Genomic DNA, 10,000 nt, shown 5'->3' with positions numbered 1-10,000 from the left:
CTGTCATTCTGCTCTCCCTGGCCCTGACAATCTATTGTCTTTCCCTGCACCCTGGCACTGCTGGCAAATGGGGAAGAGTAGCCTATGGCTGGTTGGGTGGGATACTCCAACATAACATCCCAAGCTGAACCTGCTCAAGTAGAGAACAGGACAGAACATGGCAGAGTGAATGATAAACAGGCAGGGAGATCACTACTATGTCTTCTGAATTTAGTTTGGCTGCAAGGAGGAACAGTTGAGCCCATTGTTAGCAGGTGTTCTGGTCTGTAGGTCTCAGTGTACAAAGGTGCCTTCCTGGACCTAGTCAGGAATACTGAACACACTGCCTGGCCTGCTCCTTCCTTAGCCTGCAAGTTTGGTATAGTTTTTATTTGGAGATGGTTCACTCTCTTAACAGTCTTGGCTGGAAATCACAGGATTTTAAACAAAATTCTGAATTCCATGCTGGAAAGTAGACCCTGTGGCTCAGCTATGCTACAGTCTTTTCTCAGATTTGATCCCTCAGGGAAGCACATGGTGCCAGTTCAAGTTCCTCTCCCAGGGGAGGTGGGGAAGGTGAATCATCCCTCTTCACAGAAAAGCCTGGTCTTATCTGGTGTGTGGAAATCTTTTGCCATACCTCAGAACAAGGCGGAAGCACAGGAAATCAATATTGTCTCTCATTAAACTGAAAAGCTTTCCACCACACTGTCTCAATTGTTTTCCTGGTCAGGTAGTATGAAAATCTAAAGTTGGAATATGATCTGGATTGTTAAACCTACTTATTTTTTGGAGGTAAGTAATAAATAAAGAAATAAAATACCTATCTCTAGTACTGAATAAATAGAGAAGTGAGATATGTGCCTTTCATAGGAACTATGAAATTATTGCTTGCTATGTAAACTGAAGCATGCGAACCATAATGATTGCTAATGAAGAGACTTTCTAACAGTAAGATAAAAGTAACAATGTTACTTTTTTGTGTTGTAGTCAAAAATCAAAACAGTGTTCTTAGCAAACTATTAGGAACCTGTCTTCCTCTATCCTCATAGCATTGGTAGATATCTTCATCCTCAGGTCTGTTATTTTATTTGGAGATAAATACTTGAACTTGAGATGCTCAGCCCAGAGTCTTTAAAGGCACTAACTACCATATCACCTTTGAGCCATCAGCATTTGAGTTAAAAGGTGTTAAGTTTGAAGTGTAACTTCCACCGTTATCTATCTATCTAAAATAGAAGTTTTTTAAAGAAACTGAGAATTATTAAACTAAGGAACATCATGACCTTTAGAGCTTTTTTGCTCTTCCCTTCCCCCCAAGTGTATTTGTGGGGAAACATTGATGTGATGTTACAATGAAATTGTGTGTAACATTGTAATTAAATACTTCTCTGTATAGAAGTTGATATTCCTCCCTGTTTTCTTGAGAGATGAGTTAATGCTTTTCATTCTTTTTGAAAACGGCTCACAAGTATGAGTGACAGAATTACCTTCTTTAAGTCAAAGGTACTGGCACAAGCAAGCCATATTTTTCCATACTCAAACTTTGAGTCCATAGACAAGTACTTGACAGACTCAATACAGAATTACTAGCTACATTATTCAGACTTCAAATTCGCTTTCAGATTGCAACCTAAATGTGCACAAAGAGTTCCACAAAGTGTTGATTGAGAATTTCTGGACACAAAATATGTTCTAGCAATTCACAACTGATTGAAAAAAACCCCACCAGCTGTAACTCAAATAAATCATTTTGTGGCTTGAATCAAGCATGTTTCATCCCTTTATTCAGCATGTAGCACGCAGATTAATGGATATGCTTCAGTAACTTTGACAGTATGTGTTCACTGAACAATTGGACCACCAAACAAGGGCTTTGTCGGTCTATTCTTACATCAATGAGATACTCAAAAGAGTTCCAGATTACTCCTTTCTCCAGCTCCACTCACAAGAGTTCACTCTGAGTTATAGACATTTATCTGACATGACTGATAAATTTGGACAATTATTCTCCCTCTTTCTAGAGATCCACTTTGGCCCCTGCAACTGCAGATCAATTGAATAGTATTATAAGACACAGTGTGCATGGACAGCTAGAAGAATCAATGTAGTAAAAGAAGTTTAAAAGCTCTTCAGTCAGTTGAAAGTAGAGAGTAGAGCTGGTATCACTTTCAGTTAGGGAGGTATCTACATTTGTCAGTACAAGCTTAGGCTTTGATTTCCATAATTGCATACATAAAACTACATTCATGCAACGTGTATGGACAACTGCTACTATAATTGCACACACAGGCAGATTACCTACCCATTCTTTGCTCCTGCAGTTTCTGCATATATTTGGCAGTTATGGTCATTAGGCAGGCAGTTTTGGAAATCTGGCACATGTTGCAATTATTCAAGCAGTAAGTCCCAGCCCTCAAAAAACCAGAAGCATAATCTCATCCGGGACAATCAAAGGAAAAGTACCTTTTCTTTCTGACTCTCATCAGTTCTTAGTTGTAACAGAAGAAGGACCGCATGTTGAAGCTGACCCCATACTAGGGGTATGTATTCTAGGAGGGATCTCAAAACTAAAGACAGAAAGGAGATCTAAAGGATTTCTGAAGCAGCCACAACATAGCGTTCATCAAGTGTTCAGCCAAGGAAGCACTTGTGGCATCTCTAGGGCACAAAGGCATAAAACCTCCAATCGTTTCCATATTGTAAGGATTCTGCAGGTGTTAGGTCAGACTTCTGAGGTGCTGAAACACTTTGACACTATATTCATCCTTATTCTGATCACTGTAAATAGAAGTTGAATCTTAGGGGTAAATGTTAGGATTCAGTGCTTCCTTATCACATATAGCCCAACTTGAAATAGAAAATTCTTTATTGGTTCAGCGCTGGAAGGTCACCACTGAGTTTAAATGCACAAAGGCAGTTCTTCCTGGAAGAGTTATCATCTACTATCATTTCATCCTCAGGCAATGGGTTTGTGGATGCATGTTTTGTGGTGCATGTGTTTTCATAAATATTCCTGCAAGGGAGAAAAATCAACCTGTATCCAGTATACGATAAATCTAGTCCTTTGATAACACTTGAAGTTGTTTATTTCAAGTTTTAATGACTTATTGCCGATCTTCTCAAACTTTCTCTGCTTTCTTCCAAGAGTTCTGGAAAATTTGCTAGGCATATAGACCTAAAAGTAGCTCATTGTCCCTCATGTACCAGCGGAAAGTAGTCCTTTCCACAGGCGCCCTGTCTGCTTGCAGAAGCTCCTTTTGTTCTGATGAAGCTCTTATTTACTACAGATTTCTGAAAATCCTGGGGTATAGTAAAGTCTTAAAACCATGAACACCACAGACATTTAAAAGATGTTTAGAAAATTGTGCAGGATGGATCCAGAGAAAACTTTTGAGAAAGAAGTCTCATAGTATATATGAAGATTAGCAAACAGGTTTCATTATTGTTATTATTATTATTATTATTACTAGTAGTAGTAATAGCAGTGGTATTTGGAAGGACAAAGAGTGGAAGCAAGACTTTACTGAAATGTCTCTGTAATGGAGAAGCTCTACACTATCTATTTGGTCTATGTATCTCCTCTGGAGCAGCAGAGGCTGCTGCTTCTGTTTCAGGAGACAGGGGTGGGTTCATGGGGAGCAGTGATGGCAACAGAGGCCACGAATGCCCACTACCATCGTCTGGCACCATGTGTTTTTTACCCTGTCACCTGGTAATCAAGCTGCATCTACTTCAGTTGTGTTTTCCTGTGCATAATTAAAAAAGGTATCATACTCTCTAAAATATATTTACAGTCAGCTCACAGATAGTAGAGTGCCTTATCTTCCTTCAGGGGAAGGGGATTTAAATAGAAGATGAATTCAATGAAAGGACAGGGGCTTTTAAATAAATAAATTTATGTGAAGGAACTGATATTCTCTATTAGTTCAAAGGCACATGGTACCTTTTCCAACCATGGTACATTTAATTTTAAAGACTTTATGTTAAAAAGCTTTTATACAAATATTTGCAGAACTGGAGCCAATGTCCTTAAAAAAAAAAGGAGTTTTAATTAAAAAAAAATTAGATCCCCATAGCACTTAAGAGTTTTAGCATCTTGATTCTTAATTTTCCCCAAATTCCCAAGCTTCCCAACTGAGTATGGGAAAAGTTTAGAGCTCTGTTTTTCAGAAGTATCTAGGAACTAGAATGACAACTAGTCAGTACCTGAGACTCCCATTAGTTAGAATATTAGATTCCTAGAGTATCCTGAGTTGGAAGAGACCCATGAGGATCATTGACTCCAAACCCTGCCTCCACGTGGGGCAACCTAAAAGTTAAACCAAAAATAAAAAAAATTTAAACATAAAGCTGGGCATTGTTCAAACATTTATTAAAGTCCAGTTGGAGTCTTGGGACCATGATCACTTTCCTCAAGAGATTGTTCCAGTGTTTGACCAGTGAAGAACTTTTCCATAATATCCAGTCTGAATTTCTGATTATGTAGCTTTAATCCATTCCCTCACTGGACACCAGAAAGAAGAGATCAACACCTCCCTCTCTGCTCCCTTCATGAGGAGGTTGTAGACAGTGATGAGATCACCCTTTAGGTTTCTCTTCTCTTAGCTAAATAAACAAAATATACTCATCTGCTCCTCATAAGTCATGCCCTCTAGTCCTTTTGGCATCTTTGTTCTCCTCCTTTGGACACATTGTAATCTATTATAGAGCCCCAAACTGCACAGAGTACTTCAGGTGAGGCTGAGCCCAGTGGTACAATCTTTTCTTTCAACCAGTTAGGTGTGCTGTGCTTGACAGATCCCAGGGGACTTCATGTCCTTCTTGATCTCTAGGGCACTTTGTTAACTCATATCGAGCTTATCATGAACCACACAGTTGCTATGGTATTTCAGGTGCTTAAATACTTGTCTGGTCGTGAGAACTGAACCAAGGATGTGGAGAGAGCACTGGGCCTTGGCCTCAGCCTCTTCCTGTCTCTGAGGTCTGGCTGAGGGGCAGCGTATTCACAAAGGCTTCCCTATTCCGCACACCCTCTGATGCCTGTCACTGTCCAGTGTGAATCAAGACCAGAGAAAAAAGGTTCAGGCAGCAGAAATAAGGGACAACTCTGATAATGAAGGTACCACTATAGCTGACTTTATACCTTCTGGAAGAGAAGAAGACTCATCAAGTTGTCTTAGTGTGTAAACCTCATCCCTACATAAAGGGCTGTCAACCCACTGTGCTGGGTGAAAAGCAAGATCCTACTGTTCGCATATCATCTTTGGATTAGTTACTTAAAAGGCGTTTCTAGTACTAAAATGTAAAAAGTGACGGTATTGTAACATATCATGATGTTTAAACACAAATGGTTGAATCTTTCATGGATGGCTCATGGGCTAATAATCACATTCCCCTGAAATAAGAATTTCTTACGTAAGTAAGGGGAGGAGATTTGGACTGTCATCAACATCTGTAAGTTGTATAAAAGTCTGAATATCACTGTCCTGTATTTCCATGTGTAAAATGACTTTGCCTGGACCTTTTGCAGAAGGATGTTCATTTACAGAAAGAGTCCAAAGATATAGTGCTTCTTTGCCTTGCGTTCAAAAGGTTCTCTTTGTTGAGGATCTTCACGGATTAATTTCTGAAATTACTGGTTTTATAGCAAACATTTTAGAGTACAATGCAGAATTGTATTCAAGATTTCTTGCGCAGAAAACTGAAAAGAAACATTTCAGCAATTCTTGCTGTGAAGTATACTGTCTTGTAACTATATCAGCATTTAGTAAACCTTTATTGTTCTGCTATGAGTACATATAAAAATGCCATAGGCAGTCTCATATGCTTTTTCCCACAAGCTATTAACATACAAATATATCTTATTTTTGAATCGAATTTGTATAGTAGAAGTTTTCATCCTTATCCTAGAGCATTGCACCATAAGGTAAGAAGTGACTTATTTACAGCTCTGCTACGGGCAAGTCAAACTATAGAATTTGAATATGCACGTCATAGTTATCTCTCTGCTGTTCTAGACAAAAAAAAAGCAAAACCACTGCAGAAAATTAACTTAGTACTTTGAAAAAATGCTTTTCTTAACACATTCATTTACTGAATACATCTGAGATTGAACATGCCAATATAGTTTTATAACAAAAAAAATATATTTGAAATGTAGAAAAGAAAACATACTTGAACAGTTTTGTGCAAGGGCAAAAAAAAAGATTTTGAACAGTTATTCTATTTTCCAGTTTCCAAAGGTTCTACATTAAATGAAAAACCTCACTCAGTAGCTCCTGCATTTGCCTGTTTCTGGTGTTAATTATCTTTTGTTTGCCCTTGATAATCCTGAGTTGGTATGCAGATAATGAAGGCTGCAGATTCATCTCAAAGTGTAAAAAACAATGGCATTGTCAATTCTGCATCACAACACTTTATAATTTATGAATGTTATCCACATTAAGGAGAATGCTAGACTTTTAAAATTACTTCCATGAATAGATTAAATTACAAGTATTATTACATTTCATTTTATTAAGTGCGTCTTAGTAGTTATTAGGGCAAATGAACATGTTCTCTCAATTACATAATAACATTAGAACTAAAAATTATGCATTGACACTCCCAAATGCATAATACAGCATTGTATATTAATCATCCCAAACAATATTTTTGGTTTATATGAAGACGATTATTACCTATTGAAAAATAACAGTCTTACTGATTTATTGCAATTCAGCCCAAAGAATAATTTTTCATACAAAAGCTTTGATTCTTTTCTGGATAGTTAATAATTTCTAGCTTCTAGAAAAAAAAATGTGAGGGTCTTTTAATTACTTTCTTTTATTAATCTAAGTGCAATAAGACAAAGTTTATCATATATTTCATTTTTAAATATCCTGGACAAGACAGTGTAGCACACATTCAGCATATACCAACAATTTAAGAGAAGATTTGTTAATTTTTGCTTTTAGCTTTTCGCACATTGTATGTGCGAAAACCCACATGATATGGGTTTTCAGTTACATTTTAATTCCCTCAAACAATTCTGGTGGGCAGATATGCGGGTTGCCATGCTGCCTTTTATTCCAAGGAAAAACTTTCATCTAAGTAGATTAGCATTGTTTAGGGCATTGCTTAAGAACAGGAAAAGCACCTGACACTGGCATACTGACCTGAGTGGTAACATTTGAACTCACTGAAGTCGTAGGAGGATTGAGACCTTGCACAGTACAAACACGTGTGGTAGCAAAGCATTTTAGGCACCTGCAGTGCAATTGAAATACTTCCAGATACTTTTTCAGTATCTAATTTTTATTTGTCTGTGATATATGCATTAATTGCATTCCTTGTAAATGCATTTATTTTATTTAAATTGCCTAGATAACCATGTATCATTTTTTTCCAGTATTTCTAAAACTTTGTGTGAATTAGATCTGGTAATGCACATACTGGTGTACTGTTATTTGCTTTGACAGAACTGGCAAATTTTTCAGCGTGATTACTTAAGGGATAATAATTCAATCATTAAAAAAGCAATTTGTTTTCATTTATTGCATTTTGCTATTTTGATTTGAAATTGAGGTTACCAAACATGCTGTCAACATTATTGTCTGATTTTGTCACTTCATAAAACATTGGTACATGCTGGACTGGTGTTTTCAGGGGGCAGTTATTGACTCATCAGTAAAGTAACAAAAAGAGATTATTCTGGTATTATTCATATCAGCTACAGATTAACAGTCAATAAATCAGCTTTGTAAGTGAATACAAATCACTAAGTTTGTTGATCTAAATATTAAAATGTTAACATATGACTTCTTTATCTTATGAGTCTTGAACATTCTGCACAATCTGTTCAATTCAGCAAGAAGAGCATATAAATGTGCAATATTACGTAGTCCTAGAGAATAACAAAAATGCATTTTAATTTGATACATTTTTGCATGGAAGCTCTGTCTGAGAATTTAAATGTCCTTTGTGCTGCTTAAAACCAACTTTTTCCTCACATATTCTGCTCTTATGCTTCCTACCAGCTAGGATAGAATTTATGAATGTGATCCACAGAAAGCATGTGGAAATGTCTCTAACAGTGAACATTTAGAATCAGCAAATGCTCTAATTGGTCATTTCATGGGAGTATGTAGTCACTGTAATTAGACATTGTTTATATTAGCAATGTATTGGGTAACATGAAATGACTAGGTGATCCTTTCTGGCCTAATGTTATTAACTAAACAAAGTAAGTTAGACTCTTTATCATCATTACATCGGATTAAAAATGACTGGAACTAATACACGTGCAGTTCACAAAATAACTAGCCTTCTTAGTTCCAATTAGTCCTCAATTAAATTGTATCAGCAGTGGTGTCAGACTTACAGATACATTAAATTGTCTTTGAATCTCTCTGATTCCTTTAGTTCTCCCTTGTGCCAGTAAGGAAGTTTCAGAAACGAAAGTGTTAACAGCTCCTTTGAAATTACTCCTATTTAAGAAGAAAAATCATATTACTTTCTTAATCTTTCTAATTCTATTCTCATAAGATGATCTTGGATTTGTTCCTTTAACACAGACTCTTTAGTGCAGTCTCGATTTCCGTATTAATGAATTGAGAAGATGACATCAAACTCTTAGGTAAGTGCTATAAACTCAGTCATCTGATTCTTATAGTAAGATGTCATGTGTAAAAAAAACCCCAATATTTTGTCCTTTCTTACATCAATGTTTCTTTGAAAAGAAATAGTTGGGTGTTATATAGGTAGCACACAAAAGACCATGTAGTAATTTGTAATTTACCTTTTGATCATCACAAGAAAAATTTCTACTGGGAAATGAAAGCCAAACATAATTCACTAAAATTACACTGAATGCCCTTTAATCAATACAGTTAAATCTAGAGTTTGTTGTTAAATCGATCCTCTCCTTTATAGAGATATACTGTCTTGATTGTTTTAGGGATAATTATTTCACAGGGAATTTTTACAATGATTAGTAGAAATGAGACAACAGTAAACTTGACTCGGAGCCATTGAATTACTGTGCTGCAGAGTGCATTTGTCTCTTCTAGTTTGAAGCTTACTGATATCAATACTGATTTATATCATTTCATGCAATGATGTTTTCCTGAGAGAAATGAAGTGAAGCTGATTTCATTTCAGAAATGAACAGCCTCTGTTCTTGTTTTTCTTTTACAAAAGTGTCAGCTCTTGCCAATATAAATACTCACTGATGCAGATTTTCTTTGCTTTCCTGCTTTTATCACTTAGGCTGATTCCTTGACATACATCATATTGAAAAAGTCCAGATAAACTTTGGAGAAATAAAAAAAATGTTTAGACTAGAAAGACAAAGGTTGAACTAAAGAATTACTTAAAATAGTCTTACTGAGCTATTTCTATACATATGAAAATGCAATTTAAATATCAGAGATTTAAAAAGTCAGAAGTTTTCTTCTTCAGTTTCCATTTGTAAACGAAGATTCTTTGTAAGTCTGTGTGATTTTAACAGCTCACATACCATAAGTCAATACAGCATTTAAAAAGATAGAGTCAGAGGGATGAGTTTCTATGGATGAAATAGATGTAATTGCTTGCACTACTCTATCGAAGTGAAACTGAATTGCAATGCATTACTCAGAAAAACAGACTTATGTAGAAGTTTGATTAACATAATAAAGTACATATTTTATGTATGAATGAATAAAGGATGGTAACTATAAAGCTTGAACTTTTGCATTATGTATTCTGTCACCTAAACTTTTCATTAGTAAGAATATGGTGAATTATGTAATTCAGAGAACATCCCGACTAGAGTGTCTTTTCAAGCAAGAAGTCTAATTGGTGATAGTTACAATTCCATGTAAAATGAAATAATTCTCTAACGAATAACATAATAAAAAAGTGTTTGTTTTTCAACCTTAAATTGTCATTAAAGCTTAATGTCTAATGAAAGGAATTCCTTTAATTTAACATCAATTTTGGTACTACGTGTTTTTAAATGAGTGCTTAATATTAATTCTAACACATTTGCAAGGAA

General features: G+C 35.8%; 1 long non-coding RNA gene across 1 annotated transcript; it reads right to left on the bottom strand.

Moving 5' to 3' along the window:
• Positions 1-4,916: 4,916 nt before the first annotated feature.
• Positions 4,917-9,274, bottom strand: LOC116787752. Its single transcript, XR_004357436.1, has 4 exons — positions 9,192-9,274; positions 8,345-8,450; positions 7,140-7,230; positions 4,917-5,028 (listed from the first exon to the last, which is right to left on the bottom strand). It is a non-coding gene; the product is annotated as an uncharacterized LOC116787752 (long non-coding RNA).
• Positions 9,275-10,000: the final 726 nt, after the last annotated feature.

The sequence above is a fragment of the Chiroxiphia lanceolata genome, chromosome 5, assembly GCF_009829145.1.
Source record: "Chiroxiphia lanceolata isolate bChiLan1 chromosome 5, bChiLan1.pri, whole genome shotgun sequence".
Taxonomy (NCBI): domain Eukaryota; kingdom Metazoa; phylum Chordata; class Aves; order Passeriformes; family Pipridae; genus Chiroxiphia; species Chiroxiphia lanceolata.
Note: the sequence above shows the minus strand (reverse complement) of the source record. Positions and strands in the feature narration are given on the sequence as shown.